This window comes from Dasypus novemcinctus, chromosome 19, assembly GCF_030445035.2.
Source record: "Dasypus novemcinctus isolate mDasNov1 chromosome 19, mDasNov1.1.hap2, whole genome shotgun sequence".
Taxonomy (NCBI): Eukaryota; Metazoa; Chordata; class Mammalia; order Cingulata; family Dasypodidae; genus Dasypus; species Dasypus novemcinctus.
In genome coordinates, this window is record NC_080691.1 from 12,715,822 (window position 1) to 12,732,635 (window position 16,814).

Here is a 16,814-nt window from a genome sequence, read left to right on the forward strand (position 1 = left end):
CCGAAGTCCAGAATGAGAACTCCTGACTACAAGTTAATTGCTCATCTTCTTAGCTGGTAGTGCTTTCTAAGGACAACAATGAGAACTGACTAAAAAGGCATGTCTGCTCCTACATTACAACAATACCTGAGTCTGAAGACCTTAGACATCGGCTGCATTAATTTTTCACTGCCTTCAGGAAAATTCATAATAGGTTGGTGTTTCAGTCTGCTAAAGGCTTCTAATGCAAACTGGAAGAAGTGTTGGCTTTAGAAAGGAGTTGACTTTTACCATGGGATTTATTAACTCAGAGCTTACAGTTCCAAGGCTGGGAAAATGTCCAGACCAAGGCACGAGGTGAAGCCCTCTCCTGGAAGGTCGGCTGCTGGTGGCCCTGGACGCCTGCCCACGACAATGCACAATGGTGGCTCCACCAGTCTGTCACTTCTCCTCCAGGCTCGCTTTCTCCCTGAGCTCAGCGGTGGGCGACCAGGAACAGGGCAGCATCCGCTTGTCTCTCCCCACTCCTCTGGGCATGGTTGTTTCAGCTTCTTTCTCTCATGGCTTTAATGGGTTCTTCTCTGTGTCTGCAGCTTTTTTCTGTATCTGTGGATCTTTATTCATCTGTGTACAAGGAACTCCAGTAAGAGGATTAAAACCCACCCTAGGTCCAGCCTCCCTGAAGTGATCTCATCTAAAGGAAGGCCCCTCAGCTGAATCTAATCAAAGATCCCATCTACAATAGGTTTACATGCACAGGAGTGGATTAACTTTAAGAACATGATTTTCTGGGATCCACCCAGCTTAAAACTGTCACAGATAGGTTATATGATAGGTCAGGTTACCGCTGAGAAAATGCACTGTGACCAGCTGCCTTGCGGGTGTAACTTAGAGTTTCCGTGCAGTGTGAGCTCTCAGAAAGGAAACTGAGTGCCCCGGGACCACTGAAGACGAAGAAAGCTGTTAACAGAGATTTCACAGCTCTTAGTTAAAATGTCCTCCAACGTTTTTGTTAGAAACTCAGACCATTGCTTTTCTTCATAGCTAGGATAGCTGTGAAGAATGATAAACTGAGTGTCAAAAATGCCTTATCTGTCTATGTTCTCCTACACTGTCATGTAATTAAAAAAAGGAATTAAAATGGCCTAGAGTGTCAAGGTGGAAATGATATTTCCTTTTACTGAAAGGAAAATGAGATGAATACCGTTCAAAATAAAAGGCATGCAGATACATCTTTATGTGCTCAAATGGAAAAATATTTAAGGCTTACATAAAATAAAAGCAAGAATTATAAATGTGGGTGAGATGTCTTCAAAAATATACTTTTATAGCCATATCTCTGAAAAATTCCTCTCTCTCTCTCTCTCTCTATCTCACACACACACACACACACACACACACACACACACCAGAGGGGACCTGAAGATGGAAGTGGGGAAGAAAACTTACTTTCTCACTGCATACACCTTTGTACTATTGGAATTATTTGTACTACAGATATAAATTAAAAAACAAAGTTATGTATAACCGTTGATTCCTTTTATTACATCATCTGCAACAACATTCTTAATTCCAAACATTGCATGCTTCCTATGAGACAAGCACTGAGAAGCACTTTAAAGAGTTACTTCCACCTCGTAATCACCTACAAGAAAGGTCATGCTGAGTAGCCCTATTTCACACATTAAAACATTGAGGCTTAGAGAGTGAAGTTCCTTGCCCAAGGCATTCCCCTAATTAAGTGAGCCTGGAAACTAGTTCTTCCATTCCCTTGGGTGTTTAGTTTCCTGTGCTGCTCAAGCAAATACCGTGGAAAGGGATGGTTGAACCAGGGGAATTTAATGGTTCGTGAGTTTGAGGTCAGGAAGAAGTTCAAGTCTAGCCATTGTCAAGGCAAGGCTTTCGCCCTGAAGTCGTGGCATTTGGGGGCTGGCTGTTGGCTATGCCTGGTCCTGGGTGCCTCTGTCACATGGCAATGCACATGGCGGCCTCTCCCAACCTCTTCTTCCCCCTCCGGATTCCGTTCACGTTTGGCTTCTGGCTGCTCCTCTCTGGCTTCCTTTCATCTGAGTTTCCTTCTGCTCATAAAGGACCTGAGTAATAGGCCCATCCCAGGCCACACCTTAGCTGAAGTAAACTCATCAAAAGGTCTTATTTACAATGAGTCCACACCCACAGGAATTAATTAAGTTAAAGAATGGGTCTTCCTGCAGTACACACAGTTCCAAACCACTGCACTGAGCAAAGTTTAACCACTCCACTCTGTTTTCTCTGCTTTGCTAAAAGAGAATGAATTCAAGTATTACAAGTGGCTTAAGTCTCCATTTGCTCACATTCTTATGTCTTATAGATAGTATCAAAGAAAATCAGGTATTAGTTTAGGATAATATGGGGAAGTTTTGATTGGAACTTATGAATCTTAGAATCGCTCCAACTTTTAGTATAATCAATTCTAGTAATCAAAGAATGGATTCTAATTCCTTTCCAAAATCATTGAAATCATTAAAATATGCTTTTTTTAATTTGGCAGCAGCAGATCTGTAAAGTTGTAATATTTCTTTGGGTATAGGTTTTTCACTGAATGGCTGATGACTATTTGCTTAGTTTTATAGTTGCAGATTTCACCAATTTAATTTCATATTAGAACCCTGTGTTCCCTGAATACATGGTTAAATGAAGCTGAACTATATTTAATAAGCTAATATTAAATAAATATTTGATGGACTCTTCATGTGGGCCAAATGTTGAAGAAACTGAGGAACTCAATTGGTGGGGCTCTGAGTCAAACTTATCAGAGCTGGTGTGTCATTCTCATTAATAATAGTTTCATTTATGGGTAACAATAAATGAGGTTTTTTTTTTCAAGAAAATACCTGGAAGGAATATTTAATGAAATAGTGGGAAACTTTTTTCCTCCTTTTATCAAATATTATTCATGGAGGGGGAATTATAAGCCTCAAAAATAAAAATAAAGTTAATTTTAGGTTATATTCTTTGAGAAATATAATTGGTTCGACTCATCTGCTTTTATAATTAACAACAGAGAACAAAAAACATTTTCAGACACAAGTTTAGGTATTAAATCTTTCTGTACACCCCACCGGTTTGAGAAAAATAAAGGCAATTTATTCACCCATTCCACAGACATTCCTTAAACAGATACCATGTGTCAGTAGGACAGGCAGTGGGCGACAAGAGAGATAAAGTCCCTTTCCCAGTGGAGTTGCCATTTTAGAGGGAAGAGCAAGACAATGAACAGGTAACTAAGGCCAACAATGTGCCTGATGGTGAAAGGAGCTAGGGACTGACATAAATCAAGGTAAGGGTGTTGGGAGCTCGGGGCTGGTGGTGGTCATGGAAATCATCTCTGGGTCTGATTCTGTTGGTTACTTGGACTCTTGACAGAAGGATTGCTTCTTCTTGCTTTTACATTTCACATTTTATAATTTGCTGTTGATGTCTGTGCATCACATGTGGTTAGTGAGACCATGGAGTAAAACTATTGGGGCCTGGATGTGGGATTATCTCTTGCCTCTGGACTTTGCTATGGAGATTTTTGCCTTCTGCCACAGGCTTCAAATTCATCTAATAATGGGTGCCTTGTGCTTTGTATGTCTCTCATATATTTTCTTCCTTGTGTCTCTTGTTCCATCATATAGTGGTGACAGCTCACCACGCCAGCCCACTGTGTCAGCTCGCTGTCTCGCTCGTCCTCGTTGGGAGGCACTGGGAACCGAACCCAGGGCCTCCCATGTGGTAGGCAAGAGACACATCTGCTTCCCCATCCACCTTTTGCTATGCTTGTTATTCCCTGTTTGCTGGATGGGTGAGAGGGAGGGAGGTTCTCACTTGTCCTTTCATGACCTGGGTCCTAGATGAGTCCCACGAGCCTGGGCCTCCATCGTGGCTTTCTCAGGGGTCCTACCTCATCCTCTAGGGCATTCAAATCTGCCTTGGCTCTGTGGGTCTTGGGAGGAGAGTTCCCTGCCCCTGCCCCACTTCTCTTGGTACTGGAAAAAGTCCCAGGTCTGTGCCATGCCCCTCCCCCAAGAGAATAAAGGGACTTTTATCTTCTACCCTTCCTGAAGCAACACAGGGTCGGCACCTATTCCTGGGAGTGTCCATGTTTGAGCTTCTTTCCTTGGGTTTCACTTCATAGGAGTAAAGTGTTCTTTTTAAAATTTTATTATTTTTTATTTTTTAACATACTTAGATTTTGTAAATGTTACATAAAAATGTAGGGGGTTTCCGTTTGCCCCACTCCCTATCCCTTCCATACTTTCCCACATTAACAACATCCTTCATTAGTGTGGTACATTTGTTATAATTAACGAACACATATTGGAGCATTGCCACTAAGTGTGGATTATGGTTTGCATTATAGTTTACATGCACTTCCACACAATTTTGTAAGTTATGACAATATATGTAATGGCCTGTATCTGTCATTGGACAATTACAATGTCCCCAAAATGCTCCCGTTATTACACCTGTTTTTCCCTCTACCTCCCCTCCGAACCTCTGGTGGCCACTGCCTCCACATCAGTGATAAAAGTTCTTCCATTGCTAGAATAACATTAAGTCTATAGTAAAATACCAGTAAGTCTACTCTAGTCTATTTGAGAAGGGGTTTAGATCCTGTGGGGCAGATGGATGGGACTATCTTGTTTGCATTTGTAGACTCTCTCTGTCCCTCTGATGGTCCTTGCCCATCATCATTTCCCTGTTAGTTGTCCTGGGTGAGTCCAATGAACTGGAGAGTGGGTGTTCAACTCTGTTGAGATTCAGGATCCAATTGGCACGTGGAAAGCTTGGGGTTGAGCCCCCTGGCTCAGAGGGATTACTACCAAGTACAAACTAGCAATGCAACTGGAAAAAGACCTTGACCAAAGGTGGGGGAAAGATAAAGATGAATGAGTTTACATGGCTAAGAGACTTCAAAGTGAGTCAGGAGGTCAGTCCAAAGGTTACCCTTGTAAGTGTCTCAGAAGGATCTCGTTGACTGCTACAGTAACTACTACCCCAAATAGAGGGCTCCTGAGGGCTCTGGAGACATCTAGACACTACAGGCAGGGCAGATCGCTCAGGAGTTTGGTGCCCTGCCAGTGGGGCCTAATTTGGAATTTATGGTCCCAGTGGGACAGAGTTGGACTCAGCTGTGTTTCCCTACACATGGCTCTTCTGCACCTTCTATTTGAACCTGTATTTAGTCCTAGAGTTGATAGGTGTATGTCCAAGAGACTTGAATCTTTGGTCTGTCCATTTGCCAGTTGAGTGTTCTATGAGGTGATAGAAGGGCAGCTTCATGGCTGCTGCCGCGTTCACTGTGGCACATTTGCAAGGCCAAGGGAGGCGTTCTGTTCTCCTCCCTGCCCCAATCTTTCTCGTGAGCACCAAGTTGAGGGTCTCTGGGAAACAGTCCTGCAAGTGCATAGAAGTCCTCATCTGTGCAGGGCTGTAGAGGCCCCGTGTTCCCACACTCGCCCACATTCAGCCTTTAGCTGGTTGGTCCAATGTGAGCCTCTTACCCAGGGTACAGCAGGCACCCATTCCTTTGCACCCTCTTGCACTTGAATGGTCCACGTTTCCCAGCTCTCTGTGGCTAAAGAGCAGTTCCAAGTGGATTTCAGGATATGTAATGCCCTGCAACCTCAGCTCGCTGATTGGTTCATGAAAAGATAGAGTTTTTACTTTAGTTGGCTTTTTCTGATTGTTAAGGTGAGAGCAATGCTCTTTCTAGCTTTTTGTATTCTAGGCAAAGCAAAACCTCTCTAGTACTATGGTAGGAATAAAATATGCAAATTACGAACCACAGCAAGGGTGAATATCAATTACTGGGAACTACTTGTAGCAGTAAAACAATAATTTTTCAATCAGATTAAAATCAGGCCCAGAAAAAGATGCGTGGGTGAATATGTCACCACTAGTTGACGAGCCTACGACAACTCCTTTCCAGACTAATGAAAATTTCTCCTTTTAAAACACATTGTATGTATGTGTGTATAAATTATTTTTTATTATATAAAGTTATTTAGGGAAAATTAGAAAATAAGCATATTAGAAAACAGAAATGGAAATTTAAATGGTTAAAATCTTACATCCTAAAGGAAATATCTGTTAATAATTGATGAATGTTTCTGTGCAGCAATAAAACCAATAAAAGTAAAGATTGTCTAGATTGTTTTAAAAACAATGTTGTCTTCTATTTCCAAATACAAATATAGAATTTCCAAAATAATGTCATACATCCAAAAATGTACAATTTCAGCTGAAATGTAAGGTGGGAAAATATTCAGCTGGCCTTCCTCCAACTTCCTGCTGGAGAATGCTGGGCCCGAGTGATAGGATGGGGATATATTTACAGCATGACGTTCCGTTGACCTGATAGGCCCTTCAGTACCTGCCTGCAACCACATCCCAACAGAAGCAGTTGGGAAGTTTTGAATCACTGGTGGTTCCTCTGTAACTCAGCTTTATAAGCCAGTCTGTCTGTCTTCACAGGCCAGTCTACACCTTTTGAACACGTCTTTGTTTTTGAAATCCGTTTTCAGTTAGGCCAGGAGGTTCCCCGGACCTTGTGAACCTGGGGACCCTGTTGCCATTTGTCATGCTCTTGCCCTTCTTCTGACTCCGAGGCAGTCACACGGGACCGCTTGCTGGTCAGATGGCGACGTGGACTGGGTGGACTGGGTGGGAGAGGCTTTTCCACATGCTTAGACAGCGAGCACTGGAGAGCAGCTTTTCTCTCCCCCAGAGCGATTGCTTTATCGTGCACATCTTTCCACTGGAACTGGGCTAAGCAGGTGGCCACAATTTATAGCAATTAGATTGTGACCTCCTTTCTGTAATTTTCACTTTTTCTGCCTTAATGATTGCTTTTCAACAAAACTGCTGATGTAGAAGCATTTATATGGCTTGCTTTTTCTATGTCCATCTTCTTTTATGCCAATAGCATGCAAGATTTTAATAAGCAATATAACCAATACATAACTGCTTCAACTGCTTCCACTGCTTCTTTCTATTAAAAAAAAAAAGTACATCCAAGTAGTGCACTGGTGGAAATTACGAGTAAAAACAAATCATGATTATACATTTTGTGCATGTATACTTTTTATCTCTAAGGCTCTGAGACATCATTGCAATTAAAGTTCTTTCTTCTGAAAAAGCAGATGAAATTTGGAAACTCTAAGTAGAACAAAATGAAGTTAGGTAGTGGCCGATGCAAGAAGTTAATGCAAAATCGATGAGTTGATAACACTGAATAATTACAAATAGTGATGAGACTTGCTCTTTTAAGCAAACTAAGTTTCTATTCCACTTTTTTTCTTTTATCTTATTACCCCTCTTGCAGTTATAGCAATGGACCAAAGTGTCCTTGGCAACAAGTTGGTTTAGAAGACTGCTAGGACAACAGATGGATGAAATGACCAGTTTATTTGCAGTTGTTCATCACCAGGGTTCACAGGTGCAGCCCTCTTGGCTGCGTGACACTCCACTCCCCCCTACAGCTTTGCAGTCCTCACTGGGCAGGGGGCTCTCTATCGCCCCCACCTCCACTGCTGTTTCCTCGGGGTCCTCCCCTGGACCTGGCTAAACCAGCACACTCCAGCACAGGTCCACGTCCCTGGGGCAGGTGGCCTTACCGTGGCCTCCCAGGTGACTGTGGATGCGGCCCCCTCCCTAAACCTTGGCACAAGAGCCAGCTGGCTTCCTGCACAGCTTCCCTGCCCCGGTCTCCTGGAGCGAGTCCTGACTCTGCCACCACAGGGCTGCCCGGGTCCTAGGCTCGTCACCACCCTCCTTTCTCAGCCTCAGTTTCCCTATCTCTAAGTCCTGAATCACTACGTAGATGGTGTCCTGGGTTCTTCCACTGGTACACATCCATAGTAGCAATATGGTGAGGCAACACCTTTTGACAAACAAATCGCTTTAACAGGGAGAATTGTGCCTTCTCTTTTTCAGAAACATAACATGAGCTAGAGGGAAATAAATAAATCCCGACATTTCTACATATACGTAGAATTATGTATATGCATTTGATAATTACATGATGCATATTTTATAAGTGTATGTGTATATTTTACACATACACATATATGCATTAATATAAATACACAGATCCATATTTTCCGTAATTTCCTCGGAAGTTCTACGACTAGTGTTCATGCATTATATTGCAAATATTTATTGGAGGCGGTGGTGGCATGGAGCTGTGCACCCTAGAGAAACATGTTCTTGCCCCACTCCTGTGGGTGTGGATTCATTGTAAACAGGGCCTATTGCCGAGGTTAGTTCAGTTAAGGTGTGGCCCAGCTGAATCAAGTTGGGTCTTAATCCTACTCCTGGAGTCCTTTATAAGCAAAATGAAATTCAGACATAAAGAATGCCACAAGAAGAAGTCAATGGAATCCAGAGAAGCCAGAAGAGGCTGCCATGTGTGTGCCATATGACAAATTCAAGGGTCAAGGATAGCTCCCATCCAGCCCCAGAGTGCCTCCGTCTTCTGGGAGAAAGCATGCCTCTATTTTGAAATTCTCCTAGCCTCAAAACCATGAACCAATAAATTCCCACTATTTAAGCCAATCCATTGCATTTATTTGTTTCAGCAGCCAGTAAGCTAAAACAAGGTTGGGCATTTGGTCAGACTGAGTTATATGTTAGGAAACTACTGTAAAATGCCATCATATTATCACTATTTCATCTCTAACAGTAACTAGTGATTTAGTGCAGGTGGATTGAGGGGAGCATGAAGCAGATGATGAAGGGTGTTCAGATGGAGGGAGTGTAGAGTATTACTAAAAAGAATAAGAAAGGATAATGATGATGCCATTGCTGTGGGTGATTGTCCAGCCAGTAGGCATTCTCCCTCCTGTGGGACAAGTGTGCTTCTCTGGCTAGTGACATCGGGCCTGGCCATAGACTTGCTGTGGCCTATGGAAGTGGGATACAGTGACAGGGTGCCAGTGAAGTGGCGTGCTGGGTTTCTTCTAGACCGCTTCTGCTCCTGCTTTCCAAGAGAAACCTGCATTGTGGGTTGTGGACACCATCTGTATCAGTTTCTCCAGCCCCTCTGAATGTGTGAGTGTTGTACATACCCTTGTAGCCAGAAAACAAGGATGCCCTTTCTTTAAGCCTCATTTATCCAAACTGCCTTTTTCCATCCATTTGGAGAGCAGGTTCTTATTAGCTAAGAGATGATACCAGAGTAAAGAATCCAGAAAAACCTCCCTTTGACATCCCTTCTGTTCAGCCAGATCACTTAATTATGTGGCATTTGCTTACATCCTCAAGGGATATTTCATATATCGGAGGCTCTTAATCAGCAGTGCACATTAATCAATCACAAATATCATTTTACACTTCTGTGTCCCACATACAGAGAGTACATGGGTCCATAGAAAACATCTTGCCCCTCTGGCACCTTTATTTCATAGGAGAGCATTGTTAAGACACAAATGCCCCTAGACTTTTCTGATTGAAGTAAATCCTGAGCTTCCAAAACATGATACTGACAGCAGAGCTGCACTTCACAATTTGGTGTGCAGAAAACTGTTAACTTAAAACTTAAAAACTTAAAGGCTGTAATTGGCCAAAAAAAGTTTGCAACCAGTCTGGCCAGCCCTGGGCCCTCTGTGTGCACCCCAGTTTGGACATGGTCTTGATCTTGGTGCACGTACTGATGGGTGTGGGCCCTTTGTAAATAGGATCTCTTCAGGTTGTTACTTCAGCTAAGGCACGGCCCCACTGAATCAGGCTGGGCTATAATCTAGGTTACTGGAGCTCTCTGTAAGCAGAGTGAAGTTCTAATGTTTGACTGTTTTGTCGAATGCATATTCCTTGATGCCCAGAGATTGGTCTGGTCCAGCATAGGTGCTTAACAAATATTTTTTGATAAATGAGTCAAGGTAAAAACAATATTTATTAGTTGATCAGTTTTTCATTCAACAAGTACTTGTTGAGCACCAAGGCAGATCTTACTACTGCTAACCAGCCCCTCCTTCTGAGAGCAGAGTCCTATTGTTCTTACTCCTCCTTTGAATTGAGCTGGGGCCGTGTGAATTGCTTGAGGCAGTGAAAAATGACATGAAAATGGAGGCTTTGCTTTGCTTGGTCTTGACCCCTGCCTCCATGATTGTGAATGCTTGCCTTAAGACTGAGCCGTCATCACAGTGAGTCTCTGAGGCACTTGCTAAGCAGAGCTGCTCATCCCATTCAATGTGATTGGGAAATACTCTTTTGTTGTTATAAATCACTGAGATTTAAGGATTTGTTCGTATAGGCATAGCTCTGTCTATCCTCACAGGTGAAAGATCTTTTGTCCCCTTGCACAGTATTACGTGCAGGAAATGGTGAACAAGACCATCTCCACCCTCAAGGTGGCCAAAGCCTAGTAAGAATGCCTGCTAGAGACCAAACAATAGGTGCAGGACAACTGGGAATCAGTAGCTGATGATTACGATCACCTAGCATTCTAGAACACGAGGTGCAAGCAGGTTCCCACTAGTTTCACATTCTTCTTTTCTTCCTCTCCCAAACATTGGTTCTTCTTTAATAGCCCCATTATTGCCCCAGTGCAACTTCTCCATCCTCTCATAGTATCACTAATATCCAGTAGAATGTGTCAGTGGCCAACAGTGGAATCCTACCCATCACATTGCTCAGTGGCTCATATTTATATTCTTCCAGCAAATATTCTTCCATGGCCAGGGTTCCTAAATATAGAAACAGACATCAGCAAAATGCCAGATAAGAGCAGAGCCAGCAATGAAGTTCAGCACTAGAGTTGTAAACCAGCAACATTATACCATATTATGGAATTTGGAAGATATTTGTGCTCTTCAGGGTGTGGGTTTTCTCCTAGAGCATGCTATTTCTTTCACTAGTATTTGAATAATTCACTCACCAAGAGTTCATGTGAATCTAAATTATACAAATAGATCCTTTATAAAATGTGGGAGAATCTCTGTGTCTGATAGAAAGTCTATCCAAGGGGCTAGGTGTGATTAAGTGGCATTCTTAACTTTCTTTTTCTTTTTTTTTTTTTTTGAGGTATTTATTTGCATTTATTTTATTGTAAGTGAGGATGAGTCTCTCTTCATATGTCGAAGTATTGTCAGTGACTGTTTATATCTTTTGTCCATTTTTCCATATGGCTATTGATCTTGGTCAACAAAACAAAGGAAACAAAACAAATGGAAAAAACCCCCACAAATCTCACTGCAGAGTGGATGTAGCTCAGTGGTTGAGCACCTGCTTCCCACATACAAGGTCCTGTGTTCAGTCCCTGGTACTTCCAATGTCAGCTACTGTTGATCCTCTTGCCAGGCCACCTGGTGAAGCAAGATGGCGGCCAATCTCTGCCTGGGTTTCTTTCTTCCCCTACTGAATCTGCTGTCTCCCCTCTCCCAGAGCTCAGCCATGGGCAACCAGGCATATGGCTTGTCTCTTTATAGGCCCTATCAGTCTCGGCTGCTGTGCTTTCTTCCTGAGTTCAGCTGCAAGCTCTCAGGCTTATGGCCCATCTCTCCCAAGACCTCAGTTCCTTAAGGCTCTTGGGGACCTCTCTCCCTGCAGCTCAGCTGTGGGCAAAGCTGGAGTCCTTTCTCTCACATGGCAGGATCAAATATGGCGGCTTTCTTTTTCCCCCTTAACTTTCTTCTTTGTACTTTCAATGAATGTGCATTACTTTTATAGCCAAGAAATAAACTATATAAAATCTGCTTACATTGTTTTTGTTAATATGCCTCCTAATTACCTGGAGTGGTTATGGGTTTCCTACAGAGAAGCATTTGAGCAGAACACTGTGCAATGGGCTGGCTGACAAACCAGACCCAGCTCCTAAACAAAATCCAGTCCTTCAAAATTAGCCCCCGGAGGAAGGTGAAGGGAGGAGCTCAGATACGGCAGCAGGTGTGACAGGACGACCCTGTGGTCAACGCCGATTAGAGGCATAGGAGGCACAGACCATGTGTCAGTCTTACTGCATTGCACCCACAGTCCAAATCACCATTGGCAATGAAGCAAAGTTTCCCCAGAGAAAAACAACATCTGAAGCATTATTAAAGCAAATGCATCTTTAAAAACGCATGATAAACGTGGAAAGAGCAGTGAGGCTGTCCTTTAGCCACTGTATTCTCAGTATGCTAAGTGTTGCCGGTGAGAGAGCTATATATCAGATAACACCAGATGGCAGAGCTGAAAACATTGCAGATATGTGTTCTTATGAAGTGAATAATATATTATTTAATACCAATTGATAATTCCAAAGGCAATTTTATAAAATAAACAATCATTCATCCATATGCGTAAATCATGTTTCTGGGTAACAAATTGGGATATTAAACTTGCCAATTGTGTCCTAATCTAAAAATTACACCAGTACTTCTGACTTTGTGTTTCCTTTAAGCCACACACAGCTTGACAAGAGTAGTTATCTGACCACTACCATGCAAATTCAGTTAAGTAAAGTAGATTTTGTTCTTATTTTTAAAAATATAGTCACATATGGTTGGCAGATAAGCCATTCAATTTCCTAGTTACAGATGCTTTCGTAAATTGTAATTTATTTCCTCTCATTTAAAAGATGCTAAAGATGTTATGTTGTCTTCAAATTGTTTCTAAATTACAATAATGCTTTCCTTAATTTAGAGAAATAACCATTAATAATTTAGAAAGCAAATCAGATTTTACGTTGAAAAAAAATTCTTAAAAGAGCTATGCATGATATGAGAGTCCCTATATTTGTAGAACACAGATTTTATTCATAGTATATGCTTTTGGGTCCTTTTAAGATAGAAGACTTGATATGGGAGTCTGACTTCTAAGAAGGAGCTCAGAAAGCACCTCAGCTGCTCCCTCTTTTGTGCAGTTTAATTTGTAAACTCCAAAAGTATTTCCAACTAGTGATATGTGTTCAGCTGGTTCCCTATATCCCAGAACTTTTGGAATTATAAAATAAGGCATAGGAGTTCCCGCTTTGCTAGTTTGTGAAAAATGATAGGTGATGACAGATAATTCTTGAATAATTGTAATATGTTATTTCATTTCTGAACTTCCTGAGTTCTTTCAGATCATAATTTGTAAGAATGTCTCTTGGCACCTGAGGGCGTGCCTCCAAAATCATGGCCCCACCATTTGAGCGCATAGGTTTCTTATAATAATTTTGAAATAAATCCTCAGGCAATGTGAGTCACTGCAGTAAAAATACATCCAACCCCGTAAATCTTTGGGAGGTGGCAGAAGTCTTTCTCTCTTTTTCAAGATAGAAAAATAACTTCCAGTAACAGACATTAATTGTAATTATAATTGTGACCATAATAATAATTCATTTGACGTATTTACATTGACAATCTCCTTGACAAGGGTTTATGGTTGTAATAGAGATGGGATTTGCAGAATAGCCATTCTCTTCTTCTTGCCCTAATGAATAGAATACTCTTTTTTTTCCTGACTCCCCCTACCCTCAAAGATGATCCTTTCAAGCCTCCATTGGTACTAATGCAATCCTGTGAGTATGTTCTGGTCAAGGCGACGTGAACAAAAACGATGTGTCAATCTTCTAGGACCTGCTTTTAAGAGGGAAGGGGAGCCCTTTTCTCTCCCCACCACTCCACCTGCTGACTGCAGTGGGGTGTGGCAGCGTGCCCTCTTGAACCTTCCTGACAACACCCAAGGGATGGCTGAGTCATAAATCCCAAAGTTCAAACCCCTGGTGACTTTGCAGAGAACAGTAGCCACATCTGATACAGATGGATGCTTGATAGGGAAGTAAATTACTCTCACAAATTTATTTATGAATGAATAAGGGAGAGTTCTTTGTTGAAACAGCCAAATCTGTACTGAAACTGTGAAATTGATTATCCTTCCTGCCCTTGTGCAGGTCAATATGTAATGATAACAGCTTCTGCTTATTGAACAGTTTTTCCATGCCTCTGCTGCAGGAGCCATTTCCCTCCCCACCACTTTAGAATGTTCTTTCCCCTCCCTTATGGAGATGGTGAATGATACCCCTAGCAAGTAGAGACCATGGAGAAGCCCAGGCCCAGTTTCCTTTTCACCTTCCTGTACTGCAAAGGTGATGGTAATTTGACCTCACAGACCAATTGATGGATGCTCCCTAGACACTAGTGTCCCTAAGGCTTCTTTGCCCACATATGCTCCCAGGTGGGCAGGGATGGAATTGTATCGTGACTGGTTAGATGGGAATTGCACAGCGCATTTGCCCTTGTGATGGGGATGTACCATCATTGCTCTAGAAAGGACTCTCCATGGCGATAACCTGATACTTATAAATAGCGGCTTTCATTCTTGAAAGTGTCCTCACAATCTCATGTTTAATTAATGGCTAATGTTTCTGGGGACTCAACCAAATAAGAGTTTATTAAAAACCAACATGAAAAGCAAAACTATGTACTAATGCCCAACTTTAAAGCAGTGGAGGCTGAAAATCGAAAGACAGAGTTACTCAGTGAGATGGTGGTGACATCTGAACTGGAAATCAGATTTTCTATCTAGGGTTTTGATATAGGGACAGAAGAAGATATTAGCCTTGGAAAGCCAGGAAATCGTTTTTTTCTCACTGGCAAGGGGTTGGATATGGAAGGAGATGAGCTGATCCATCAGCACTGACCTTAAACAGTAAGGGAGTGCAGAGTCAAATGATATTTCTGGAAACAAAAATGCCTTCTCATTCATTCATCCTCAAATTTCTACCTGTCCACCAGCCTTATTACTTTCCTCTTGTATCTGGGAAAATTAAAGCACAAGAAGTCGGAAGCATCTTATTAATGGGGACAGAGAAAAGAGTGGAAAGACACACGGTTCCTTGTTCTTCATTTACCAAGGACCTTGGATATCTTCTCTTCTCCATACCATGGGGAACTAACTTTATTCACCGGTAGGGGCTATTCTTTGAAGCAAACATGTTGACTTCCAATTCATTACTGTGCATACTCCCCGCCCTTTTTTTCTCTGATAGGAGGGAAGCGATTGAAGTTTTCTTTTCACAAGTAAGAAAGCTGAGAAAAACACCCACTGCCACTTTGTTTATGTTATCACTCTCCAGCACCTTGGCAGCATGGGACTCTAACAGACTTACTGTCTGCTATGAGTTGAACTACAGAAAAAAATTAGTGAGCAAGAGAGATATTTCTAGAAGAAAAAAAAAAAAGTTGGCTGCTACAAAGGTCGAGTGTTGAATATCAGATATATTCAATGAATTTCCAAAGTACTAAAATGGAGTTTCACTTTGCTGTAGTAAAATACAAAACAAAACATTTTGTTTAAAAAGTAGATCTATCACTATGTTAGGATTTTTTTTCTAATCCTGCCTATTTAACATGCAGTCAGAAACAGATGGCAGATGCTTATTTTGATAGAGCTTTAACAAAAAATATGTCAAGTATTCAGGAAAGGAAAAAATAAGTGGAAAAGCTCATATTCTTCACTTTTGTCTAGATTTAACTTATTTTTGTGTGCACTTTTCTCTCAGCAGAATATTGCAGCATAGGGATTTGTCCTAAAATGTAATATCTAAGGTTTTATTTAGGATAGAAATTCTCCTTAAAAATGCTACCCCAATATATGTGACTGAGTGACACTTTGGGAAGATCAGCACTATCAAAAATATCTATATATTTTCTTCCTATGGAAGTCAAATATTGTTTTTAAACTTTTTCTCCCCAAATTTTGCCCAATACAATCACTGGCAAAAATAATATCTAGGATATGATTCTGAGAATGTACAAATGATGTGGGATGGAGGGAAAAGTGATTGAAGGAGAAGAGATCAGTGGACCAAGAGCCCAGGGTTTCAGAAGGATCATTCCTATGAAAAATGAAATCACAAAGAATGAAGAGAGGAAGGGAGCTGGGGAGAATGACAGCGAGCCAGCAGCTCGCGCCTTTAAGGAATGAGGGGGTTTGCCAGAAGGGTCTGCCAGTGACCATGGCAATGGCAGTGGCGGTAGAAATTGAGTTTCCAAAGCATGAAGATGACTAAGCCTATTCCAGAAGAAGCAAAGAGGAGCAAGGGGGTGCCCTGTCTCTAGGTAGTCAGAAAGGGGGAGTGACAGCAGCTGCTAAATCCAAGGTCTGTATCTAAAGGAAAAAGAGGGTCCTCCGGGAGCAGGTGTTCTTGGGGAGAGATGGGTTCCCTGGGGAGAAATTGAAGGGAAGATTTCAGTTCAGAATGTTTTAAAATAGGGTATTTCCTAGGAAAAGAGACTTTACCAAAATTACTCAAGTAATGGTAGAAAAACCAATAATCTCAGAAGTTAAAATATAGTCATCTATTTATCCCTAAAATCAGTACCAAGGGCTAAATCTTAATAGTAGTGAAACCCTGCAATATATATTAAAACACATTCCTCATCACCAAGTACAGTGTATCTCAGGAATGCGAAGACCAGTAAACTCAATTAAAGCAAAACACACACCCCTGCGATGATGTTAGCCCAACTGGCTTCAGGTCTGAAATATGAAAACTGGAGTTGAAGTCTGCTGAGCCCCCTTCCCCTCTTGTGCTCGTTCCCTTTGATATAACCATTATCCTGATTTTGACATTTCTCATTCTCAGAAGCTTTCATTTTGAGGTTTGGGTGCTCATGGGTTTGAGAGCTCCAACCATCATCTACCACTTTAGAACAGAGTATCAACACATGCGAGATCACAGAATTTACAATGACCGGATTTCATGAATATAAATATGTCAGAGAAGGAGACACTGTATTTCATTACTTTTTACACTAGTTGTTCTAAAAGTTGTTCTAATAAATCTTTCCCACCACCAATACTGACAAATTTAATAAGACTTTATGGATAATTGGTAATATAAA

The 16,814-nt window shown here is 41.6% G+C and overlaps 1 long non-coding RNA gene across 1 annotated transcript; it reads right to left on the bottom strand.

The window, feature by feature from the left end:
- Positions 1-259: 259 nt before the first annotated feature.
- On the bottom strand, positions 260-1,476 carry LOC139436966 (uncharacterized). The gene is made up of 2 exons (XR_011646466.1): positions 1,429-1,476; positions 260-603 (listed from the first exon to the last, which is right to left on the bottom strand). It is a non-coding gene; the product is annotated as an uncharacterized lncRNA (long non-coding RNA).
- Positions 1,477-16,814: the final 15,338 nt, after the last annotated feature.